A 27,274-nucleotide genomic window follows, 5' to 3' on the forward strand; every position below is an offset into this window, starting at 1 on the left:
GGAACTTATTAACCTGTCATGTATTTACCTGTCTGCTCTTCTGGTCACAGTATGGCGGCAATGCTCTATTGCTATTGAAACCAGCTCAGCTTACAGTGGGACCGGTCAACCTATCAGGGAGCAAGGACACCGGACCAATCAGGCTTAGTACCGGCCTCACATGCTTCCTGAGAGCGGACTATTTAAACAGGCAGCTGCTGACCATAGTTGCCTGTGATTGGTATTACTGCCTCACTAGCTAGTTTAGTGTTTGTTACGCTGCATCGTATACCTTTTGCCTGTTTCTCTGCCATTGCCTCTGAATACTGATTTTGCCTCTGATGCGACCTGGTATTTGATTTTGCTTGTTATTTGACCTTGCTTGATTTTGGACACTGGTATTAGACTCTACTAGTTTGTGACCTTGCCTTTGCCTGCTGACTTTGTCTCTGATGTTATCTCTTGGTTGCACTATGCTGTATACAGTTGCAAGAAAAAGTATGTGAACCCTTTGGAATGATATGGATTTCTGCACAAATTGGTTATAAAATGTGATCTGATCTTTTTCTATGTCACAACAATAGACAATCACAGTCTGCTTAAACTAATAACACACAAAGAATTAAATGTTACCATGTTTTTATTGAACACACCATTTAAACATTCACAGTGCAGGTGGAAAAGGTATGTGAACCCTTGGATTTAATAACTGGTTGAACCTCCTTTGGCAGCAATAACTTCAACCAAACGTTTCCTGTAGTTGCAGATCAGACGTGCACAACGGTCAGGAGTAATTCTTGACCATTCCTCTTTACAGAACTGCTTAAGTTCAGTAATATTGTTGGGATGTCTGGTGTGAATCGCTTTCTTGAGGTCATGCCACAGCATCTCAATCGGGTTGAGGTCAGGACTCTGACTGGGCCACTCCAGAAGGCGTATTTTCTTCTGTTTACGCCATTCTGTTGTTGATTTACTTCTATGCTTTTGGTCGTTGTCCTGTTGCAACACCCATCTTCTGTTGAGCTTCAGCTGGTGGACAGATGGCCTTAAGTTCTCCTGCAAAATGTCTTGATAAACTTGGGAATTCATTTTTCCTTCGATGATAGCAATCCGTCCAGGCCCTGACGCAGCAAAGCAGCCCCAAACCATGATGCCCCCATCACCATTCTTCACAGTTGGTAAGAGGTATTGATGTTGGTGTGCTGTGCCTCTTTTTCTCCACACATAGTGTTGTGTGTTTCTTCCAAACAACTCAACTTTGGTTTCATCTGTCCACAGAATATTTTGCCAGTACTGCTGTGGAACATCCAGGTGCTCTTGTGCAAACTGTAAACGTGCAGCAATGTTTTTTTTGGACAGCAGTAGCTTCCTCTGTGGTATCTTCCCATTAAATCCATTCTTGTTTAGTGTTTTACGTATCGTAGACTCGCTAACAGGGATGTTAGCATATGCCAGAGACTTTTGTAAGTCTTTAGCTGACACTCTAGGATTCTTCTTCACCTCATTGAGCAGTCTGCGCTGTGCTCTTGCAGTTATCTTTAGAGGACGGCCACTCCTAGGGAGAGTAGCAGCAGTGCTGAACTTTCTCCATTTATAGACAATTTGTCTTACCGTGGACTGATGAATAGCAAGGCTTTTGGAGATACTTTTATAACCCTTTCCTGCTTTATGCAAGTCAACAATTCTTATTTGTAGGTCTTCTGAGAGCTCTTTTGTGCGAGGCATCATTCACATCAGGCAATGCTTCTTGTGAAAAGCAAACCCAGAACTGGTGTATGTTTTTATAGGGCAGGGCAGCTGTAATCAACACCACCAATCTTATCTCATTGATTGGACTCCAGTTGGCTGACACCTCACTCCAATTAGCTCTTGGAGATGTCATTAGTGTAGGGGTTCACATACTTTTTCCACCTGCACTGTAAATGTTTACATGGTGTGTTCAATAAAAACATGGTAACATTTAATTCTTTGTGTGTTATTAGTTTAAGCAGACTGTGATTGTCTATTGTTGCGACTTAGATGAAGATCAGATCACATTTTATGACCAATTTGTGCAGAAATCCATATCATTCCAAAGGGTTCACATACATTTTCTTGCAACTGTATGTGACATTTCTAATGATAAATTCCCTCTAAATCATGAATTTCGGTTGGGGAGCTATTCCTAATAAAGGAATGTGTATGAGGATCTCTTTAAATAGCAACTTGTCAAATAAAATAAAGTGGGAACACACACAGGTTGAATGAAGTCCTACACTCAGAATGAGCACTTCCAGTTCCTATGGTAATGAACAGCTGCATTGATTGTTATAGCAACATATCTTCTAAAAATAATACCGTAAGGAGCTGTCAAGCAAAAAGGCTGAATTGTAACTTTTAGACAAAGTGGAACGGATGGATAAAGGAATCACTTTGCAGGATGCAGCTAATACAGATAACCATAACATATATAAACGTTCCGTAGCAAAGGGGGATCTCTCGGTAAGTCTTGTTAGTGCACCTGGATATATATGTGAAATTTTATGAAAAACCATTGAATACATGTTTTAAGAACAATGAGTTCTGATACATACATAGTGGAGTTATTAGTAGCAGTGGGTCCAGAATAAGAGACCTCCGTCTAAGCTACTTCATTCTATCTGTAGTTGGAATCCTGCAGGTGTGGATCCACTGTGTCTACTGAACGGAATTGGCTTGCAGCTACTCCTGAGGGCATAGTTAGGTTGAACCCCTGGTTTTCACCCTTTGACCCCCATATTTTGCTGCAGGGGATCCCAAACCTCTATCTCTAGAAGTAGTTGCATTTCAGAGGCTGCTGACCCAGGCAGGTCTGAAACATCCCTGTGTGGCACCAAGAGGACAGGCAAGAGTGTGGTCAGTGGACAAGCCAAGTACAGGGCAAGCAGAGTTCAAGCAGTACAAAAGTCAGGCAATAGGTCAGGGCAGGTGGCACAGTGTCAATATTGAAATCAGGCAGCGGTCATAACAGGCAGCATAGGGTCAATTTGGTAACCAAGCAGAGATTGGGCCTGCAAAATCAGATCAATTCAACAGCACACATTTGCAGGACCAGAAAAGCTAAGAACCTATAGCTCAGGCACCGTCCCATAAGGAAAGGCATTTAATATACTCCAAGGAACATTACAATTGGGTGGAAACAGATTAGCCCATGTACGCTGGTACTGTAAGAGCTGGGGAGAGTGTGTATGTGCTTGAGGGAATGAGCGGCAGAAACAAATTTGGGAAGGCTTGCAAGAGCCTCTGGGAGGGGGGAGATACTGGCGGCTACAGGCCACAGACATAACAGTATTATGATCATAATAACACTAAGAATTTAAAGGGTTTGTTCTGGATTAGAAAAACATAGCTGCTTTCTTCCAAAAACAGCACCTTCCCTGTCCATAGGTTATATCTGGTATTGCAGCTCAGCTCCACTGGAGTCAATAGAGTGGGGCTGCAATACCACACACAACCTGTGGACAGGGGTGGTGCTGGAAGAAAGCAGCCATGTTTTTCTAATCCAGGGCAAACCCTATAATCTATTACCAGCAGAGATGTCACTATAGGGCAGGGATAGCTAACCTCCGGCACTCCAGCTGTGGTGAAACTATGACTCTCAGCACGCTCCATAAATTTTTATGGAGTTCTTAGAACAGCCAAGCAAGTGTACTTCTTGGGAGTCATAGTTTTACCACAGCTGGAGTGCCGGAGGTTAGCCATCACAGTGCTATAGGGGGGTACAGTTTCTGGATCCGGAGTGAACTCATTAACCTCTTCAACGTTCACCTCTGATTCCTAGCTAGCTGTAGATTACCATTTAAACAACTTTCAGTCGTGGAGCTGACCTCCTTTAATAGGCTGTGAACATTATATTTAAATGCTTTATTATTGTTATCTGTTCAAGAACACTTATTTATTGAGCCCTTCTCTAAACAAAATTGGAAGCCACACCCTCTGTCATCAAAAATCTAGTAATAATTGCCCAGGGATATTTAGCTTGTTTATTGTGTGAAACGTGTTGAGGAGACTGAGGTAGCTCAGGCACACAAAGATTAAGCTGTGTTTAGAGGCAGCTGATTGGCTGCATGTACTGTAACTCAGTTACTTAACCACTTAGGGACCACAGGTTTATACCCCCCTAAAGACCAGGCCCTTTTTTACAAATCGGCACTCCACAACTTTAGCGGTTTATTGCTCGGTCATGCAACTTACCACCCAAATGAATTTTACCTCCTTTTCTTCTCACTAATAGAGCTTTCATTTGGTGGTATTTCATTGCTGCTGACATTTTTACTTTTTTTGTTATTAATCGAAATTTAACAATTTTTTTGCAAAAAAATGACATTTTTCACTTTCAGTTGTAAAATTTTGCAAAAAAAAACGACATCCATATATAAATTTTGCTCTAAATTTATTGTTCTACATGTCTTTGATAAAAAAAAAATGTTTGGGTAAAAAAATAAAATGGTTTGGGTAAAAGTTATAGCGTTTACAAACTATGGTACAAAAATGTGAATTTCCGCTTTTTGAAGCAGCTCTGACTTTCTGAGCACCTGTCATGTTTCCTGAGGTTCTACAATGGCCAGACAGTACAAACACCCCACAAATTACCCCATTTCGGAAAGTAGACACCCTAAGGTATTCGCTGATGGGCATAGTGAGTTCATAGAACTTTTTATTTTTTGTCACAAGTTAGCGGAAAATGATGATTTTTTTTTTTGATTTTTTTTTTCTTACAAAGTCTCATATTCCACTAACTTGTGACAAAAAAGAAAAACTTCCATGAACTCACTATGCCCATCAGCGAATACCTTGGGATGTCTTCTTTCCAAAATGGGGTCACTTGTGGGGTAGTTATACTGCCCTGGCATTCTAGGGGCCCAAATGTGTGGTAAGGAGTTTGAAATCAAATTCTGTAAAAAATGGCTGGTGAAATCCGAAAGGTGCTCTTTGGAATATGGGCCCCTTTGCCCACCTAGGCTGCAAAAAAGTGTCACACATGTGGTATCTCCATATTCAGGAGAAGTTGGGGAATGTGTTTTGGGGTGTCATTTTACATATACCCATGCTGGGTGAGAGAAATATCTTGGCAAAAGACAACTTTGTATAAAAAAATGGTAAAAGTTGTCTTTTGCCAAGATATTTCTCTCACCCAGCATGGGTATATGTAAAATGACACCCCAAAACACATTCCCCAACTTCTCCTGAATACGGAGATACCAGATGTGTGACACTTTTTTGCAGCCTAGGTGGGCAAAGGGGCCCATATTCCAAAGGGCACCTTTCGGATTTCACTGGTCATTTTTTACAGAATTTGATTTCAAACTCCTTACCACACATTTGGGCCCCTAGAATGCCAGGGCAGTCTAACTACCCCACAAGTGACCCCATTTTGGAAAGAAGACACCCCAAGGTATTCGCTGATGGGCATAGTGAGTTCATGGAAGTTTTTATTTTTTGTCACAAGTTAGTGGAATATGAGACTTTGTAAGAAAAAAAAAAAAAAATCATCATTTTCCACTAACTTGTGACAAAAAATAAAAAATTCTAGGAACTCGCCATGCCCCTCACGGAATACCTTGGGGTGTCTTCTTTCCAAAATGGGGTCACTTGTGGGGTAGTTATACTGCCCTGGCATTTTCCAGGGGCCCTAATGTGTGGTAAGTAGGTAAATGACCTGTGAAATCCTAAAGGTGCTTTTTGGAATGTGGGCCCCTTTGCCCACCTAGGCTGCAAAAAAGTGTCACACATGTGGTATCGCCGTATTCAGGAGAAGTTGGGCAATGTGTTTTGGGGTGTCATTTTACATATACCCATGCTGGGTGAGAGAAATATCTTGGCAAAAGACAACTTTTCCAATTTTTTTATACAAAGTTGGCATTTGACCAAGATATTTCTCTCACCCAGCATGGGTATATGTAAAATGACACCCCAAAACACATTCCCCAACTTCTCCTGAGTACGGCGATACCAGATGTGTGACACTTTTTTGCAGCCTAGATGCGCAAAGGTGCCCAAAATCCTTTTAGGAGGGCATGTGACCCCATTTTGGAAAGAAGACACCCCAAGGTATTCAATGAGGGGCATGGCGAGTTCATAGAAATTTTTTTTTTTTGGCACAAGTTAGCGGAAATTTATATTTTTTATTTTTTTCTCACAAAGTCTCCCTTTCCGCTAACTTGGGACAAAAATTTCAATCTTTCATGGACTCAATATGCCCCTCACGGAATACCTTGGGGTGTCTTCTTTCTGAAATGGGGTCACATGTGGGGTATTTATACTGCCCTGGCATTCTAGGGGCCCTAAAGCGTGAGAAGAAGTCTGGAATATAAATGTCTAAAAAATTTTACGCATTTGGATTCCGTGAGGGGTATGGTGAGTTCATGTGAGATTTAATTTTTTGACACAAGTTAGTGGAATATGAGACTTTGTAAGAAAAAATAATAATAATTCCGCTAACTTGGGCCAAAAAAATATCTGAATGTAGCCTTACAGGGGGGTGACCAATGACAGGGGGGTGATCAATGACAGGGGGTGATCAGAGAGTCTATATGGGGTGATCACCCCCCTGTCATTGATCACCCCCCTGTAAGGCTCCATTCAGATGTCCGTATGTGTTTTGCGGATCCGATCCATGTATCCGTGGATCCGTAAAAATCACACGGACATCTGAATGCAGCCTGACGGGGGGGGGGGGGGGGGGGGTGATCAATGACAGGGGGGGTGATCAATGACAGGGGGGGTGATCAGGGAGTCTATATGGGGTGATCACCCCCCCTGGAAGGCTCCAGGGAGACGCCTGTATGTGTTTTGCGGATCCGATCCATCTAACAGTGGATCCGTAAAAATCATGCGGACATCTGAATGGAGCTTTACAGGGGGGTGATCAATGACAGGGGGGTGATCAGGGAGTCTATATGGGGTGATCACCACAGTCATTGATCACGCCCCTGTAAGGCTCCATTCAGACGTCCGTATGCGTTTTGCGGATCCGATCCATCTATCAGTGGATCCGTAAAAATCATGCGGACATCTGAATGGAGCTTTACAGGGGGGTGATCAATGACAGGGGTGTAATCAATGACAGGGGGGTGATCAGGGAGTCTATATGGGGTGATCACCACAGTCATTGATCACGCCCCTGTAAGGCTCCATTCAGACGTCCGTATGCGTTTTGCGGATCCGATCCATCTATCAGTGGATCCGTAAAAATCATGCGGACATCTGAATGGAGCTTTACAGGGGGTTGATCAATGACAGGGGTGTAATCAATGACAGGGGGGTGATCAGGGAGTCTATATGGGGTGATCACCACAGTCATTGATCACGCCCCTGTAAGGCTCCATTCAGACGTCCGTATGCGTTTTGCGGATCCGATCCATCTATCAGTGGATCCGTAAAAATCATGCGGACATCTGAATGGAGCTTTACAGGGGGGTGATCAATGACAGGGGGGTAATCAATGACAGGGGGGTGATCAGGGAGTCTATATGGGGTGATCACCACAGTCATTGATCACGCCCCTGTAAGGCTCCATTCAGATGTCCGTATGCGTTTTGCGGATCCGATCCATCTATCAGTGGATCCGTAAAAATCATGCGGACATCTGAATGGAGCTTTACAGGGGGTTGATCAATGACAGGGGTGTAATCAATGACAGGGGGGTGATCAGGGAGTCTATATGGGGTGATCACCACAGTCATTGATCACGCCCCTGTAAGGCTCCATTCAGACGTCCGTATGCGTTTTGCGGATCCGATCCATCTATCAGTGGATCCGTAAAAATCATGCGGACGTCTGAATGGAGCTTTACAGGGGTGTGATCAATGACAGGGGGGTAATCAATGACAGGGGGGTGATCAGGGAGTCTATATGGGGTGATCAGGGGTGATCAGGGGCTAATAAGGGGTTAATAAGTGACGGGGGGGTGTAGTGTAGTGTAGTGGTGCTACTTTACTGAGGTACCTGTGTCCTCTGGTGGTCGATCCAAACAAAGGGGACCACCAGAGGACCAGGTAGCAGGTATATTAGACGCTGTTATCAAAACAGCGTCTAATATACCTGTTAGGGGTTAAAAAAAACACATCTCCAGCCTGCCAGCGAACGATCGCCGCTGGCAGGCTGGAGATCAACTCTCTTACCTTCCGTTCCTGTGCGCGCGTTCACAGGAAATCTCGGCTCACGCGAGATGACGCCAATCGGCGTTAGCGTAGCCTGGGGGAGCCGCCGCAATGACGCCTTTCGGCGTTAGCGCGGCGGCAAGTGGTTAAACATTCTTGTGCTGAGATTTCCTGCTCTGAGAGAGGCAGGCAGAGCTGCTTCACAACTCGACCATTGTAAAGAACACAATGAGTGAACTAATGGTAATAAAAGCAGTTAAAACTAATTTTGCATGGGGCTAAGAAAAGTTTCTGTGCCCATTCTGCCCCGGGTAATTGTTTTTTGTTTTTACAACCCCTTTAAAACATTTATGAAAACCTACTACAAATCCCCCAAAAATATAATCATTCCTCTGAATTTACCTGTTGTCGCTGGTAGATTCCAGCTCTTACGTTATTTTTGGATGCAGCCTCACAATGTAAAAGTTAGACTTTGACATTTCCAAGTGCTCGCTTATAAATTAAGCCCGTGTGTGTTCGAATTCATTTGTCCAAGTAAACAGTTGCCAAAAAATGTCCCAGAGGTCGCCTTCTCTCAGCAGTCCTATTTATAAAACAATGAATAATATGTGGCAAATTTATCAGCAAACCTTCTATGAGGGGGGGGGGGGAGTTCTTTTTGTTCTCTTAAAAATGTCACTTCTTCTATTAAAAGGCACATGTCAGTCATAGTGATGGCGGAACATTTTATTTTTTTTATATACTTTTAAATAGGTTTACAGAATTTTAAATCTAATACAGGACTCAAAAAAAGCTGCACTGATAAAATTCACTTCATTATCCGCAGGAGCAGAAAATGGCATTTGCAATATTTTCTGGAACTACTTTTCGCCTCTAAGTCGCACATGCAGCTCGTTAAAGATTAGTGGAATACACACAAAGCTCCTATCTTTGAAAAATGCAACTCTCCTGACTTAGAAGAGATTACCAGGTTTTGAATTTATGTAAAGAACGGAAAAAAAGCCACAATCTCTACAGAGTTGGGGATTCTTTACATTTTTTAGGATAGATGCAGTGCCATCTAATTAACAAAGCCGTTCTTAAGTAGTAGTAGCATCAAAGAGGAACACATTGGGTGGATTATACTAAACAGAGACTTGGCTAGAAGCTCTAGAAACATGACGTCTTCTTCCTATTTCCCACTTTCAGAATGCTAATATACTTCTCCACAGCATAAATATTGGCTTTGTAGATCCCTTGTATAGTAGAAATATTGCATGGCTGACCATTGGAAATTAGGGCTGCATGGCCCACAAGTCCGTCACTCTATAATGGGAATGCAAGATCACCCTTAATGCCGTGTAGCCAGCCAATCTGCAGGTAGCCATCCCGTGATGTCACAGCTATAAAACCCTCATCCTGAGCAGTCTCCGCCAATGTCCTGTAAGTTGAGCATAGGAAGAGAAGTGGCAAGCGCTCATGTGCTAGGGACAGTGTTGCTGAAAATGATTAATAGAAGAATATTGAAGAGGGAGAGTGCAGGGACAGTGTAGGGAGATTGCAGGGACAGTGCAGGGAGATTTATGCTGCATCAGTTTTATTTATTTATTCCTACTGTTGCGGAGCTTCACGGTATACCCTCAATATCTTCACTTAAATCCCCTTGTAGCTGAAGAAGCAGGTCAATAACCAAGAGACAATTTCCCCAGTGACTGGACGACACACAGTTTGGGAGTCAACTGACTTTACTAGGCATGCGCACCTGGTTTCAAACTGCCAACAGCCTCATTTACATACAATACATAGATTACTATGGAACAAGGAAAAGTGGGGTCAGACAATAGCAAGGGCTGATGGGAGGTTGAGGGGGGACACTGCAGCTATTTTACACAGGTCTCCCAGTGTCCCTGAGACAACACCCTCCTGGGGAAACAATGGGACAGGAAAAGGGGGGAGGTGAAGAGGTACAGACAAGAAAGACATTCTGTAAGTGGCTAGGTTTGCCACAATGCTCCCCCAGAACCAAGCCGGCATACACAGTCTGATCCCAACGGATCGGCTTGGGGATGTCCGGAGGAGTACTCACAGATCACTTTTCAAGTTCAGTTTGTCTGGATAACCCGTCGGCGTTGCCATTTTGCTTCCCAGGGCGGTAGTGGATGGTAAAGTCAAAAGGCTGCAGCGCCAAACTCCAGCGCAGCAGCCTGGCATTGTCTCCTGACACCCTGTTCAGCCACACCAACGGGTTGTGATCTGTGAGTAAGGAAAAGGGTTGTCCGTACAAATAGGGCTGCAGCTTTTTAAGGGCCCACACCACAGCCAGGCATTCTTTTTCTATGGCGGCGTAGCTTACTTCCCAGGGTAAAAGTTTTCTGCTTAAGTAAGCCACTGGATGCTCGCCGCCATCTTCTCCGACTTGGCTCAGTACTGCCCCCAATCCAAACATAGAAGCGTCTGTGTGGACGAGAAAGCGTTTAGTTGGATCAGGGGCGGCAAGTACAGGTGAATTCACAAGAGCCGTTTTTAGTTGCTGGAATGCCTGCTCACACTCTGAGGTCCAGACTACTATCTTAGTGAGATTCTTGAGGGTCAAATCGGTGAGGGGTTTGGCCAGGGTACTGTAGTTGGGTACAAATTTACGGTAGTATCCTGTGGTACCTAGGAATGCCAGTACTTGAGTTTTGGTACGAGGGGTTGGCCATTTGGCTACAGCCTCTACCTTAGCCGGTTCGGGTTTTTGTTGGCCGCTCCCTACCCGGTGTCCTAGGTATTGGACTTCTGCCATCCCTATATGGCACTTACTGGGCTTCAGAGTTAATCCTGCCTCCCTAATACGGTCTAGTACGGCTCCTATGTGGGTCAGGTGTTCAGTCCAGGAGTGGCTGAAGATCGCTATATCATCTAGATAGGCGCAAGCGTACTCCTGGAACCCATCCAATAGCCGATCCACCATCCTCTGAAAAGTAGCCGGAGCATTTTTCATCCCGAATGGCATGACCTTAAACTGGTACAGGCCAAACGGGGTGACAAACGCCGACTTAGGGATGGCGTCTTCGGCTAGGGGAATCTGCCAATACCCCTTACAAAGATCTATTGTGGTGAGGTATTGGCCCCTGGCCATTTTGTCCAGGAGCTCGTCTATCCGGGGCATAGGGTAGGCATCGGATACGGTCTTATCATTAAGCCTCCGGTAGTCTACGCAGAAGCGGGTAGTCCCATCCCGCTTCGGCACCAGAACTACTGGGGAGGCCCAAGGGCTTTCAGAGTGCTCTATGACTCCTAGTTGTAGTATTTCTCCAATTTCCTTGCGCATATTATCCTTTACGGATTCAGGTATGCGGTAAGGAGGTTGGCGGATAGGGGTCTGCCCTGGTGTTTCTACTCTGTGGGTGGCTAACGGGGTGTACCCGGGGAGATTAGAAAAAGTGGTTCCCTTTTCCCTTATTAGACTATGAGCCTGCGCCCTTTCCTGGGGACTCAGCCGTTTACCTAACTGAACCTCTTCCAGGTCCTCTTTCTGGCCCTCTTTCTCTAGGAGATCTGGGAGAGGTAAATTGTCAAAGTCCTCTGCGGCAGAGGCACAAATAGCGGTCACCTCTTCTATGCGCTCGTAGTAGGGCTTCAGCATGTTCACATGGAGCATGCGTCTGCCCCCTGCTCCAGCGCACGGGCCGATCACATAGGTAGTATCGCAGATTTGCTCCACCACCTTGTATGGGCCCTGCCAGGAGGCCTGCAGCTTGTCATTAGGGACTGGCCGTAGGATTAACACCTTCTGCCCGACCTGAAAGCTGCGGTCCCTGGCCCCCTTATCGTACCATCTGCGCTGTCGTTGTTGGGCCGCTTGGAGGTTAGCACGTGCCGTCTGGGTCAGAGCCTCCAAGCGTTCCCTAAACTCCAGCACGTATGGGACAATAGGGGTACCATTCGTAGTTACCCCTCCCTCCCAGTGTTCTCTGATAAGGTCTAAGGGACCCGTCACTCTCCTCCCGAACAATAATTCAAAAGGGGAGAATCCCGTGGATTCTTGGGGTACTTCCCTATAGGCAAAGAGCAAGTGGGGCAAAAACCGTTCCCAGTCTTTTTGAGTGTCTATGAACGTGCGGATCATCTGTTTAAGTGTTCCGTTAAACCGTTCACAGAGCCCGTTGGACTGGGGGTGGTAGGCGGAGTTTAAGATCGGTTTCACCCCACACACTTTCCAGAGTTGGTGGGTGACCTCTGCAGTGAACTGGGTGCCCCTATCCGAAATAATCTCCTGGGGAAATCCCATACGGGAGAATATTCGCATAAGGGCATCGGCTATAGTCTCTGCATGTACATTGGTCAACGCCACTGCCTCTGGGTATCTAGTGGCGTAGTCCACTACGGTCAAGATGTATTTCTTGCCGGAGGGACTGGGTTTCGCTAGGGGTCCTATTATGTCTACAGCTACTCGACTGAAGGGTTCTTCAATTATGGGCAGGGATCTGAGTTTGGCTTTATAGCGATCCCCTCTCTTCCCTACCCTCTGGCAGGTATCGCACGTTTGACAGTATTGTCTAATATCCTTTGAGATACCTGGCCAGAAGAAGTTCTGCGTCAGCCGATGTTTCGTTCGGCTGATTCCTAAATGTCCTGATAATGGTATATCGTGCGCGATGCGCAGCAACTCTTGTCTATACTTTCGGGGTACCACTAACTGCTTAGTGGGCACGGGTATGGACCCTGCTACTACCTTCTCTGCATAGCGGTATATGAGACCTTTGTCCCAAGCATATCTCTCTCCCTCCAACCCTCCTTGGTCCTTGTTTATCCTATCTTTATATACCTGCAGGGAGGGATCTAGGGCCACCTCACTGCCAAATTCCAGGGGGGCATCCCAGGGGAGAATAGGAGGGGTGTGTGGCATATTGTTTACCTGAGCCTCAGTGTGATCGGATGGAGCCGTGGTGCGTGTTTGCTGCTGGGTAACAACCGGGTAGGCCTCTTGGATAGTTGGTTGAGGGACAAAAGCAGAGGTGAGCTCCCCCAAGTCGTTGCCCAAAATAACATCAGCGGGCAAATCCTGCATAATTCCCAACTCCACGTTTCCATGCCCTGCCCCCCAATTCAAATGCACCTTGGCAGTGGGAACTTTGTAAATTGCTCCCCCTGCCACCCGTACAGCTACACAGTCTCCGGTGAGGGTGTGCTTAGGCACCAAATGATTTTGGACCAGGGTTAACGTGGCCCCAGAGTCACGTAATCCTTGTATACTCTTCCTCTCCATGTGTACCACCTGGCGGTGCCCTTGGCGGTTGTCTGAGGCGGCTTGTATGGGGTTTACCTCGTGTAGGATCCCCAGAGGCTCTTCTTTTGAGGTGACTGTGGATGTTGGGAGCACAGATTCTCTTTGGCAGCAGTGTACTGCAGCCCGATTGGGGGGAGGAGGACCCTGTTGGTTCCAGTTCTGGCGAGGTCGGTTACGTGGGCAGTCTCTCTGGATGTGCCCCTGTTGGTTGCAGGTGTGTGAGTCTTTTGTTTGTTTCTTGATGTCCCGGAATTTGAGTCGGTATGCCTCAGAGGTAATGGCATACCGTGCTAAGATGGCTTGTTTGACTTTGGGATAATTCCTGATGTCTTCGTCTGGGACGGTCCGGTATGCCTCTGCGGCGCGGCCTGACAATCTACCTGCCAGCAGGGGTACTTGGTCGGCTGGGCTGATGTCGTGTAGCTGGCACAACCTTTCGAAATCCTGTAGGTATTCGTCAATATCACTTTCTCCTTCTGTGTAATTTTTAAAAGCTTGGTAGGGAATCTTAGCTTTTCCCTGGGTAGTGCTGGTGGGCGCTGGGGCTCCTTCCCTGACTCGCTGAATAGCGTTTTGCTTCGCTACAATGTACTCGTGTACATCTGCTATCAGTCTTTCCAGTGTCTCCATGGAGGGGGTGTTTGGGTAAAAAGCTAACCTGCTATTGAGCTCTCTTGTAAATTCTGTTGGCTCTGTCTCCTGTGGAGCTGCCGCAGTGGTCGCTCTGTCCCCCTCCATGAGTTCGGCCACAAGAGTAGCTTTAGTTTTGTTGCTGGCTATTCTTCCCCTTGCTTCCAATAATTCCTTTAACGTAGTTCGTTTCAATGTTGCATAATTCGTCTCCATTCACCGTTCGTTCGAATGACTGCACATATTCTCGAACTCCGGTATATCCGAATGGCTGTTTTAACAAACTGCTGCTTTGCTGTGCCTCAAGGCTTGTGTCCCGCCGCTTGCCACCAATTGTTGCGGAGCTTCACGGTATACCCTCAATATCTTCACTTAAATCCCCTTGTAGCTGAAGAAGCAGGTCAATAACCAAGAGACAATTTCCCCAGTGACTGGACGACACACAGTTTGGGAGTCAACTGACTTTACTAGGCATGCGCACCTGGTTTCAAACTGCCAACAGCCTCATTTACATACAATACATAGATTACTATGGTACAAGGAAAAGTGGGGTCAGACAATAGCAAGGGCTGATGGGAGGTTGAGGGGGGACACTGCAGCTATTTTACACAGGTCTCCCAGTGTCCCTGAGACAACACCCTGCTGTGGAAACAATGGGACAGGAAAAGGGGGGAGGTGAAGAGGTACAGACAAGAAAGACATTCTGTAAGTGGCTAGGTTTGCCACACCTACATTTACTTATTCCTACATCAGCCGTAAATTTAATTCAATACCAGTAATATGGAAGCCTTTATTATTCCGGTGCCAGTGTGCAATCCATCCAGTCTGCACACCTTAGGGGGGCCAGGTCTTAATCATGACCATCCTCATCTTTTGCTGGCTTTACTTCTTCCAAACCATCCTTCGTCTCCATGTCCCAGAAAAGTCAGCAAGATGCAGAGAGAGGAGGAGCTGTATGAAAAAGCATATGGCAGAAGAAGGGCTCCCACCTGTAAGGCAGGAGAGCGCTGGGGATGGAGAAGTGGGTATGCCAGAGCTGATTAATATTCTGTGTTTACTGTCAAATAACCTGCAGGAGATTGCAGGCAAGAACAGCAATAATATGCATATTGTGCCCCCACCTAACCAGCCAAACCCCATACTAGCAACAGCCCCAGTTTAAAGGTGTTGCATGGCCATTAACAATGAAGCCTGACTATACAGTGCCGTCTTCCTTAATACATGAAAGGTAGCTGTGTGCTAATTGGCCGCACACTTCTTCACCGCAGCATGGCCGCAACTTGCCTGCAGTGCTGCCATTCTGTGTGGCCATAGCCTAAGGCAGAGTGGCCTGGGTATACGTGATTTATAGCTTTCGCAACAAATTAATTCGTAATTAATCAAATTTTTTGGGGAACTTTGGTGAAAATGCAGAATCTAATTTTTCAAAACTTGGCTCATCTCTGACACTCGCTATACATCATCGCTATTCTAGCCTCCCTTGTTGTTGCAATACTGGTCTCTTTCTCTTGTTTTTTTTTTGTAAAACAAAGTTTTGTTCTTCTGCTATTTTATAACAAGTGTAGTTTATTTTGCATTTCGTTTATTGCTATTCAAAATGCCATTAGTTGTTGCAAGAAGTGAGGACATTTGCATTTGTTCTGTGCAAGAAAAGGTGCCAAACTATGAAGTGCTCTTGTGTGAGAAAGGCAATTAAGTGCAATTCAAAATGCCATTCTAGCCTTACTTTGTTGCAAAAAGTGAATACCGTACTGGTCTCTTTATCTTGTTTTTCAGTACGAAAGTTCTCTTCTTCCACTATTTTCAAACCTTCCCTGTAACATGTATAGCTGATCTCTGTTATTGTAATCCTGTCTGTAATGTTAAGCAGATGACTGGAGTAAAGTGATCTGTAGAGACCAAGACGTCACACCTACTATTAGGCTTAGTGGCCATTGGGAAAACTGCAGGATTTTAGGATTTGTTATATGGCTATGGGTAAATGGATGGTAGTTGATGGTAACAAACACCCTGTTTAATAACGCACTGCACTATGGTTGCTGGGTATCAACAGAGGAAATTATGCTTGAGGACCACTGTTTTACCAGTTTTAAGGACTGGTATAGGTGTGCTATTGATAGGTGTGATATACTGAGGGGTGTGATATCCTTATAATATACTTTCTAACATAGAAAGTATATTATAGTGCATTTGTACTGTGCAGCAGTTGTGTGCCGTTCTGCTGCAATACTGCAGCTATATAGAGGGACAAATGCTATTGGAATAACAAATTGCAACTGGTGTGATATACCTATAGCCCCAAAAAAACTTATTGAGGGGTGTGATGTACCTATAATATACTTTCTAACATAGAAAGTATATAGTACATTTGAATTGTGCAGCAGTTGTGTGTGCTTCTGCTGCGATACCGCATGGAGAGGGACAAGCGCTATTGGAATAAGTAATTGCAACAGGTGAAAAATAACTGTTGCCCAAAAAAAACTGATTGAGGGGTGCAATATACCTGCTTCCACAAAATACTGATTAAGGGGTTTGATATACCTGCTTCCACAAAATACTGATTAAGGGGTTTGATATGCCTGCTTCCACAAAATACTGATTGAGGGGTGCTATATATTTGCTTCCACTAAATATTGATTGAGGCCTGTGATATACCTGCTTCCACAAAATACTGATTGAGGGGTGCGATATACCTGCTTCCACCAAATATTGACTAAGGGGTTCTATATACCTGCTTCCACAAAATACAGATTGAGGGGTGCGATATACCTGCTTTCACAAAATACTGATTACGGTAAGTTTTTTTTTATATACCTGCTTCCACAAAATATTGATTGAGGGGTGCGATATACCTGCATCCACAAAATACTGATTAAAGGGTTCTATATACCTGCTTCCACAAAATACAGATTGAGGAGTGCGATATACCTGCTTCCACCAAATATTGATTAAGGGGTTCTATATACCTGCTTCCACAAAATAGTGATTGAGGGGTGCGATATACCTGCTTCCACAAAATACTGAATAAGGGGTTTGATATACCTGCTTCCACAAAATACAGATTGATGGTTGCAATATACCTGCTTCCACAAAATATTAAGGGGTTCTATATACCGGCTTCCACAAAATACTGATTGAGGCCTGTGAGATACCTGCTTCCACAAAATACTGATTAAGGGGATTGATATCCCTGCTTCCACCAAATACTGATTGAGAAATGCGATACACCTGCTTCCACAAAATACTGATTAAGGGAAATTGATATACCTGCTTTCACCAAATATTGATTGAGACCTGCGATACACCTGCTTCCACAAAATACTGATTAAGGGGTTTGATATACCAGCTTCCACCAAATACTGATTGAGGCCAGCAATATACCTGCTTCCACAAATACTGCTTTTCTCTAGGGACTTTGGCACAGGGTCATTTTGAAAATGACAGGCAGAGAAGTTTGGTAAGTCTATTTAAACATGTATTTTAGTGATACCCTGTATTGTATATGCTCCTGAAGAAGGGGATTTATCTTGACTCTCCGAAACGCTTTGAGCTTGATCTTCAATTAAGCACCTTTATTTATTAAGAAGTCCTCTGGTCTATCTGTTGGGACGTGGTGTTTTGATAACTACAAGCAACCTCGACGAGAGAGGTGAGGGTGGCACGTGTCATGTGTTTATCTTGCACACACACCCTCCCTGGTGAAACTTGATAAAGGGGTCATGCACCCCGAAACACGTCGTCTATGAATAAATTGGAATTTGTTTGACTCCTGGTTGTGGTTCTTCACCCAGTGTTGTCCTCATGCTCGCTTGATTCCTATGGTCCTGCGCTTTCCTAGTCCTAAGACAGAGGAAGAAGCAGGCAGTTCCGCAGGGGTGGTGGGAGTCTGGCAGGTGCACCAGGCCGGGGCCTAAGTGAGAAGTTGGAGAAGGTGTGTGCGATTACGTCAAAGGATGCAGCAGAGTTGGTTGAGTGGCTTACTCAGCCTTCCGCTTCTGCACCCTCCTCATCCTCTGTATCTGCACCCTCCTCACTCTCTGCTGTGTGCACCCCCAAAGACACCACCACCAACACCACCATAGCCCCTCCACTCGAGTCAGAGGAATTATTTTCCCATCAATTCCCAGACCTTACCGATGCGCAGCCATTCTTAGCATCGGATGAGGAAGAGGAGGTAGCAATGGCCGCCACCCAGCGGTCTAACGACAGTATCCAAATCCGCCCAAGGAGGGTGGTCCCTGCTGTTGCTGCCTACTCTGAGATCTCTAATATCAGTGGTGGTGAAGGTGATGATGATGACGTGTCGATGGACATTACGTGTGTGCCCACGAGAGAGAAAGAGGAGGGGTATTCAGAGGGAGAGACGGAGCAGCAGATAGGGAGGAGAAGGAGGAGAAGCAGGCACAACTCACAGTGCACAGGAGGCAAAAAGCAGACTGCAAATGTCTCTGGAGCGAGCCCTCCACCATTCATGGTCACATCTTGCGCTCCTAGGATGCCAGCACATGGATCTACAGTGTGTTCTTTTTTTTTTAAGTGTCAGCTGCTGACAATAGTGTTGCCATCTGCAGCCTGTGCTGTCAACGCATAAGTTGCGGTAATCCCAACACTCACCTAGGGACGACTGCCTTAAGAAGGCACCTGGCCTCCCATCACCGAGCCCAGTGGGAGCAACACCATCAGAACGCACAAAGCCACACTCCCGGCGCTCCACGTCCTGCCTCTTCTCCTTCTCCTCTCTTCTCCCATTTGTCCTCCACCTATCACCGATAGGCACTCCTCCTTCTGGTATGTATGTAGGATAAAAAATGTATTAACACCAAATGATAAAAATCTGATAACTGATTATATATTACAACACAAATACTGTAATAATAATAATCAAAATAAAAAAATTATGAATAAAGTAATTATTAATTCATTGGTATTCATAATCCATTATTCCACATGATTAGACAGTCTATAAAATAACTCTCCAAGCAGTAATCTGCTATATATATATATATATATATATATATATATATATATATATATACAGGGAGTGCAGAATTATTAGGCAAGTTGTATTTTTGAGGATTAATTATTTATTATTGAACAACAACCATGTTCTCAATGAACCCAAAAAACTCATTAATATCAAAGCTGAATATTTTTGGAAGTAGTTTTTAGTTTGTTTTTAGTTTTAGCTATTTTAGGGGGATATCTGTGTGTGCAGGTGACTATTACTGTGCATAATTATTAGGCAACTTAACAAAAAACAAATATATACCCATTTCAATTATTTATTTTTACCAGTGAAACCAATATAACATCTCAACATTCACAAATATACATTTCTGACATTCAAAAACAAAACAAAAACAAATCAGTGACCAATATAGCCACCTTTCTTTGCAAGGACACTCAAAAGCCTGCCATCCATGGATTCTATCAGTGTTTTGATCTGTTCACCATCAACATTGCGTGCAACATCAACCACAGCCTCCCATACACTGTTCAGAGAGGTGTACTGTTTTCCCTCCTTGTAAATCTCACATTTGATGATGGACCACAGGTTCTCAATGGGGTTCAGATCAGGTGAACAAGGAGGCCATGTCATTAGATTTTCTTCTATTATACCCTTTCTTGCCAGACGCGTGTGATGGAGCATTGTCCTGCATGAAAATCATGTTTTTCTTGAAGGATGCAGACTTCTTCCTGTACCACTGCTTGAAGAAGGTGTCTTCCAGAAACTGGCAGTAGGACTGGGAGTTGAGCTTGACTCCATCCTCAACCCGAAAAGGCCCCACAAGCTCATCTTTGATGATACCAGCCCAAACCAGTACTCCACCTCCACCTTGCTGGCGTCTGAGTCGGACTGGAGCTCTCTGCCCTTTACCAATCCAGCCACGGGCCCATCCATCTGGCCCATCAAGACTCACTCTCATTTCATCAGTCCATAAAACCTTAGAAAAATCAGTCTTGAGATATTTCTTGGCCCAGTCTTGACGTTTCAGCTTGTGTGTCTTGTTCAGTGGTGGTCGTCTTTCAGCCTTTCATACCTTAGCCATGTCTCTGAGTATTGCACACCTTGTGCTTTTGGGCACTCCAGTGATGTTGCAGCTCTGAAATATGGCCAAACTGGTGGCAAGTGGCATCTTGGCAGCTGCACGCTTGACTTTTCTCAGTTCATGGGCAGTTATTTTGCGCCTTGGTTTTTCCACACGCTTCTTGCGACCCTGTTGACTATTTTGAATGAAACGCTTGATTGTTCGATGATCACGCTTCAGAAGCTTTGCAATTTTAAGAGTGCTGCATCCCTCTGCAAGATATCTCACTATTTTTGACTTTTCAGAGCCTGTCAAGTCCTTCTTTTGACCCATTTTGCCAAAGGAAAGGAAGTTGCCTAATAATTATGCACACCTAATATAGGGTGTTGATGTCATTAGACCACACCCCTTCTCATTACAGAGATGCACATCACCTAATATGCTTAATTGGTAGTAGGCTTTCGAGCCTATACAGCTTGGAGTAAGACAACATGCATAAAGAGGATGATGTGGTCAAAGTACTCATTTGCCTAATAATTCTGCACTCCCTGTATATATATATATATATATATATATATATATATATAGAGAGAGAGAGAGAGATAGCCTTGCGTTTCATGGTGAACTTTACACGTTCGCGATTCACCGAACATGCAAACATATGGTGATGTCCGCCGGCGCCATATTCTTTTGCATTGCGCACAACTTTGACCCATGACACATCCATCAGGTGGGAAAGGACAGCCAATTGGTACATTTCTGCACATGGACACACCCCCACCCCATAACAGAACCCGATCTGGCAGCCATTTTACATTCTGTGTTTTGCCACTGTAGGGAGAGGTTGCTTTGTGGAGCAGGGGCAGGCTGTTAGGGACACCAAACGCTAGCTAATAGGGCCACAAAGGTCCTTTTAAGGACTGGTATAGGTGTGCTATTGATAGGTGCGATATACTGAGGGGTGTGATATCCTTATAATATACTTTCTAACATAGAAAGTATATTATAGTGCATTTGTACTGTGCAGCAGTTGTGTGCGGTTCTGCTGCGATACTGCAGCTATATAGAGGGACAAATGCTATTGGAATAACAAATTGCAACTGGTGTGATATACCTATAGCCCCAAAAAAACTTATTGAGGGGTGTGATGTACCTATAATATACTTTCTAACATAGAAAGTATATAGTACATTTGAATTGTGCAGCAGTTGTGTGTGGTTCTGCTGCGATACTGCATGGAGAGGGACAAGCGCTATTGGAATAAGTAATTGCAACAGGTGAAAAATAATTGTTGCCCCAAAAAAAACTGATTGAGGGGTGCAATATACCTGCTTCCACAAAATACTGATTAAGGGGTTTGATATACCTGCTTCCACAAAATACTGATTAAGGGGTTTGATATGCCTGCTTCCACAAAATACTGATTGAGGGGTGCTATATATTTGCTTCCACTAAATATTGATTGAGGCCTGCGATATACCTGCTTCCACAAAATACTGATTGAGGGGTTTGATATACCTGCTTCCACCAAATATTGATTAAGGGGTTCATGAGGACAACACTGGGTGAAGAACCACAACCAGGAGTCAAACAAATTCCAATTTATTCATAGACTACGTGTTTCGGGGTGCATGACCCCTTTATCAAGTTTCACCAGGGAGGGGGTGTGTGCAAGATAAACACATGACACGTGCCACCCTCACCTCTCTCGTCGAGGTTGCTTGTAGTTATCAAAACACCACGTCCCAACAGATAGACCAGAGGACTACTTAATAAATAAAGGTGCTTAATTGAAGATTAAGCTCAAAGCTAGGGATGAGCGAACCCGAACTGTATAGTTCGGGTTCGTACCGAATTTTGGGGTGTCCGTGACACGGACCCGAACCCGAACATTTTCGTAAAAGTCTGGGTTCGGGTTCGGTGTTCGGCGCTTTATTGGCGCTTTTTGAAAGGCTGCAAAGCAGCCAATCAACAAGCGTCATACTACTTGCCCCAAGAGGCCATCACAGCCTTGCCTACTATTGGCATGGCTGTGATTGGCCAGTGCAGCATGTGACCCAGCCTCTATATAAGCTTGGGTCACGTTGCGCTGCACGTCACTCTGCTGATTGAAGCATAGGGAGAGGTTGCAGCTGCGACGTTAGGGCGAGATTAGGCAGATTAACTCCTCCAAAAGACTTCATTCTGTGATCGATCTGCAGCTGTGGATCATTGAAGTGCTAATATTGACTTGCTCACTTTTTTGAGGCTGCCCAGAGCGTTTTTAGATCACTTTTTTTCTGTGGTGATCGGCAGCCATTTTGTGACTTGTGGTGCGCCAGCACAAGCTATCACCAAGTGTATTTAACCATCAATAGTGTGGTTATTTTGGGCTATATCCTACATCAGCTGCAGGCTGAGCCTGTGTCACCGAAGTGCATTTAACCATCAACAGTCTGATTATTTTTTGGCCATATACTACATCTGGTGCAGGCTGAGCCTTTGTCACCCAAGTGCATTTAACCATCAACAGTGTGGTTATTTTTTGGCCATATACTACATCAGGGGCAAGTTGAGCCTGTCACCCAGCGCCTAAAAAATAGACCTGACATTTCTATTCAACCAAATCTGTACTGTTTTAGCTGGTCAAGTTATTTGTAGTGACCGTAAAAGCACTTTTTTTTTTCTGGGTTGAAAAACTATTCCCAAATTTGCCATTCTCAAAATAACTAGTTTCTGGTATTTGAGGCCTACTTGAAATCTATCCCAAAAAGGATATCTTACATTGAAGGTGCTGATAGTGTCATTCAGAAAAACCTAAGACACACGCTACCGTGCAGATAGAAGTCTGATTCTGTGATTAAACCTATACCTGTCACACAGCGCAAAAAAAAACAGGCCTCACATCTCTATTCAACCGAATCTGTACTGTTTTAGCTGGTCAAGTTATTTGTAGTGACCGTAAAAGCACATTTTTTTTTCTGGGTTGAAAAACTATTCCCAAATTTGCCATTCTCAAAATAACTAGTTTCTGGTATTTGAGGCCTACTTGAAATCTATCCCAAAAAGGATATCTTACATTGAAGGTGCTGATAGTGTAATTCAGAAAAACCTAAGACACACGCTACCGTGCAGATAGAAGTCTGATTCTGTGATTAAACCTATACCTGTCACACAGCGCAAAAAAAAACAGGCCTCACATTTCTATTCAACCAAATCTGTACTGTTTTAGCTGGTCAAGTTATTTGTAGTGACCGTAAAAGCACATTTTTTTTTCTGGGTTGAAAAACTATTCCCAAATTTGCCATTCTCAAAATTGTGGTGAACGGGAACAATGAGGAAAACATCTAATAAGGGACGCGGACGCGGACGTGGACATGGTCGTGGTGGTGTTAGTGGACCCTCTGGTGCTGGGAGAGGACGTGGCCGTTCTGCCACAGCCACACGTCTTAGTGAACCAACTACCTCAGGTCCCAGTAGCCAGCAGAATTTACAGCGATATTTCGTGGGGCCCAATGCCGTTCTAAGGATGGTAAGGCCTGAGCAGCTACAGGCATTAGTCAATTGGGTGGCCGACAGTGGATCCAGCACGTTCACATTATCTCCCACCCAGTCTTCTGCAGAAAGCGCACAGATGGCGCATGCAAACCAAGCCCATCGGTCTGTCACATCACCCCCATGCATATCAGGGAAACTGTCTGAGCCTCAATTTATGCAGCAGACTCTTATGCTGTTTGAAGACTCTGCTGCCAGGGTTTCCCACGGGCATCCACCTAGCCCTTCCCCAGGGGTGGAAGAGATAGAATGCACTAACGCACAACCACTTATTTTTCCTGATGATGAGGACATGTGAATACCACCTCAGCACGTCTCTGATGATGACGAAACACAGGTGCCAACTGCTGCGTCTTTCTGCAGTGTGCAGACTGAACAGGAGGTCAGGGATCAAGACTGGGTGGAAGACGATGCAGGGGACGATGAGGTCCTAGACCCCACATGGAATGAAGGTCGTGCCACTGACTTTCACAGTTCGGAGGAAGAGGCAGTGGTGAGACCGTGCCAACAGCGTAGCAAAAGAGGGAGCAGTGGGCAAAATCAGAACACCCGCCGCCAAGAGACTCCGCCTGCTACTGACCGCCGCCATCTGGGACCGAGCACCCCAAAGGCAGCTTCAAGGAGTTCCCTGGCATGGCACTTCTTCAAACAATTTGCTGACGACAAGACCCGAGTGGTTTGCACGCTGTGCCATCAGAGCCTGAAGCGAGGCATTAACGTTCTGAACCTTAGCACAACCTGCATGACCAGGCACCTGCATGCAAAGCATGAACTGCAGTGGAGTAAACACCTTAAAAACAAGGAAGTCACTCAGGCTCCCCCTGCTACCTCTTCTGCTGCTGCCGCCTCGGCCTCTTCTGCTGCTGCCGCCGCCTCGGCCTCTTCTGCTGCTGCCGCCGCCTCGGCCTCTTCTGCTGCTGCAGCCGCCTCGGCCTCTTCTGCTGCTGCTGCCGCCGCCTCGGCCTCTTCCTCTGCCTCTGGAGGAACGTTGGCACCTGCCGCCCAGCAAACATGGGATGTACCACCAACACCACCACCTGCGTCACCAAGCATCTCAACCATGTCACACGGCAGCGTTCAGCTCTCCATCTCACAAACATTTGAGAGAAAGCGTAAATTCCCACCTAGCCACCCTCGATCACTGGCCCTGAATGCCAGCATTTCTAAACTACTGGCCTATGAAATGCTGTCATTTAGGTTGGTGGACACACACAGCTTCAAACAGCTCATGTCACTTGCTGTCCCACAGTATGTTGTTCCCAGCCGCCACTACTTCTCCAAGAGAGCCGTGCCTTCCCTGCACAAACAAGTGTCCGATAAAATCAAGTGTGCACTGCGCAACGCCATCTGTGGCAAGGTCCACCTAACCACAGATACGTGGACCAGTAAGCACGGCCAGGGACGCTATATCTCCCTAACTGCACACTGGGTAAATGTAGTGGCGGCTGGGCCCCAGGCGGAGAGCTGTTTGGCGCACGTCCTTCCGCCGCCAAGGATCGCAGGGCAACATTCTTTGCCTCCTGTCTCCTCCTCCTCCTACTCAGCTTCCTCCTCCTCTTCTTCCACCTGCTCATCCAGTCAGCCACACACCTTCACCACCAACTTCAGCACAGCCCGGGGTAAACGTCAGCAGGCCATTCTGAAACTCATATGTTTGGGGGACAGGCCCCACACCGCACAGGAGTTGTGGCGGGGTATAGAACAACAGACCGACGAGTGGTTGCTGCCGGTGAGCCTCAAGCCCGGCCTGGTGGTGTGCGATAATGGGCGAAATCTCGTTGCAGCTCTGGGACTAGCCGGTTTGACGCACATCCCTTGCCTGGCGCATGTGCTGAATTTGGTGGTGCAGAAGTTCATTCGCAACCCGACATGTCAGAGCTGCTGCATAAAGTGCGGGCCGTCTGTTCGCGCTTCCCGCGTTCACACCCTGCCGCTGCTCGCCTGTCTGCGCTACAGCGTAACTTCGGCCTTCCCGCTCACCGCCTCATATGCGACGTGCCCACCAGGTGGAACTCCACCTTGCATATGCTGGACAGACTGTGCGAGCAACAGCAGGCCATAGTGGAGTTTCAGCTGCAGCACGCACGGGTCAGTCGCACTGCGGATCAGACACACTTCACCACCAATGACTGGGCCTCCATGCGAGACCTGTGTGCCCTGTTGCGTTGTTTCGAGTACTCCACCAACATGGCCAGTGGCGATGACGCCGTTATCAGCGTTACAATACCACTTCTATGTCTCCTTGAGAAAACACTTAGAGCGATGATGGAAGAGGAGGTGGCCCAGGAGGAAGAGGAGGAAGAGGGGTCATTTTTAGCACTTTCAGGCCAGTCTCTTCGAAGTGACTCAGAGGGAGGTTTTTTGCAACACCAGAGGCCAGGTACAAATGTGGCCAGACAGGGCCCACTACTGGAGGACGAGGAGGACGAGGATGAGGAGGAGGTGGAGGAGGATGAGGATGAAGCATGTTCACAGCGGGGTGGCACCCAAAGCAGCTCGGGCCCATCACTGGTGCGTGGCTGGGAGGAAACTCAGGACGATGACGATACGCCTCCCACAGAGGACAGCTTGTCCTTACCTCTGGGCAGCCTGGCACACATGAGCGACTACATGCTGCAGTGCCTGCGCAACGACAGCAGAGTTGCCCACATTTTAACGTGTGCGGACTACTGGGTTGCCACCCTGCTGGATCCCCGGTACAAAGACAATGTGCGCACCTTACTTCCTACACTGGAGCGTGATAGGAAGATGCGCGAGTACAAGCGCACGTTGGTAGACGCGCTACTGAGAGCATTCCCAAATGTCACAGGGGAACCAGTGGAAGCCCAAGGCGAAGGCAGAGGAGGAGCAAGAGGTCGCCAACGCAGCTGTGTCACGGCCAGCTCCTCTGAGGGCAGGGTTAGCATGGCAGAGATGTGGAAAAGTTTTGTCACCACGCCACAGCTAACTGCACTACCACCTGATACGTAACGTGTTAGCAGGAGGCAACATTTCACTAACATGGTGGAACAGTACCTGTGCACACCCCTCCACGTACTGACTGAAGGTTCGGCCCCATTCAACTTCTGGGTCTCCAAATTGTCCACGTGGCCAGAGCTAGCCTTTTATGCCTTGGAGGTGCTGGCCTGCCCGGCGGCCAGCGTTTTGTCTGAACGTGTATTCAGCACGGCAGGGGGCGTCATTACAGACAAACGCAGCCGCCTGTCTACAGCCAATGTGGACAAGCTGACGTTCATAACAATGAACCAGGCATGGATCCCACAGGACCTGTCCATCCCTTGTGCAGATTAGATATTAACTACCTCCCCTTAACAATATATTATTCTACTCCAGGGCACTTCCTCATTCAATACTATTTTTAATTTCATTTTACCATTATATTGCGGGGCAACCCAAAGTTGAATGAACCTCTCCTCTGTCTGGGTGCCGGGGCCTAAATGTGTGACAGTGGCCTGTTCCAGTGGTGGGTGACGTGAAGCCTGATTCTCTGCTATGACATGAAGACAGATTCTGCGCTGACATAAGGCCAGATTCTCTGTTACGGGACCTCTCTCCTCTGCCTGGGTGCCTGGGCCTAAATGTGTGACAGTGGCCTGTTCCAGTGGTGGGTGACGTGAAGCCTGATTCTCTGCTATGACATGAAGACAGATTCTGCGCTGACATAAGGCCAGATTCTCTGTTACTGGACCTCTCTCCTCTGCCTGGGTGCCTGGGCCTAAATATGTGACAGT

At 46.0% G+C, this 27,274-nt stretch overlaps 1 protein-coding gene across 1 annotated transcript in view; it reads left to right on the forward strand.

The window, feature by feature from the left end:
- Positions 1-27,274, forward strand: part of KCNH5 (potassium voltage-gated channel subfamily H member 5) — a 355,340-nt gene that overhangs the window by 257,452 nt on the left and 70,614 nt on the right. The window lies entirely within an intron of this gene.

The sequence above is a fragment of the Bufo bufo genome, chromosome 11 (assembly GCF_905171765.1).
Source record: "Bufo bufo chromosome 11, aBufBuf1.1, whole genome shotgun sequence".
NCBI classification, from domain to species: Eukaryota; Metazoa; Chordata; class Amphibia; order Anura; family Bufonidae; genus Bufo; species Bufo bufo.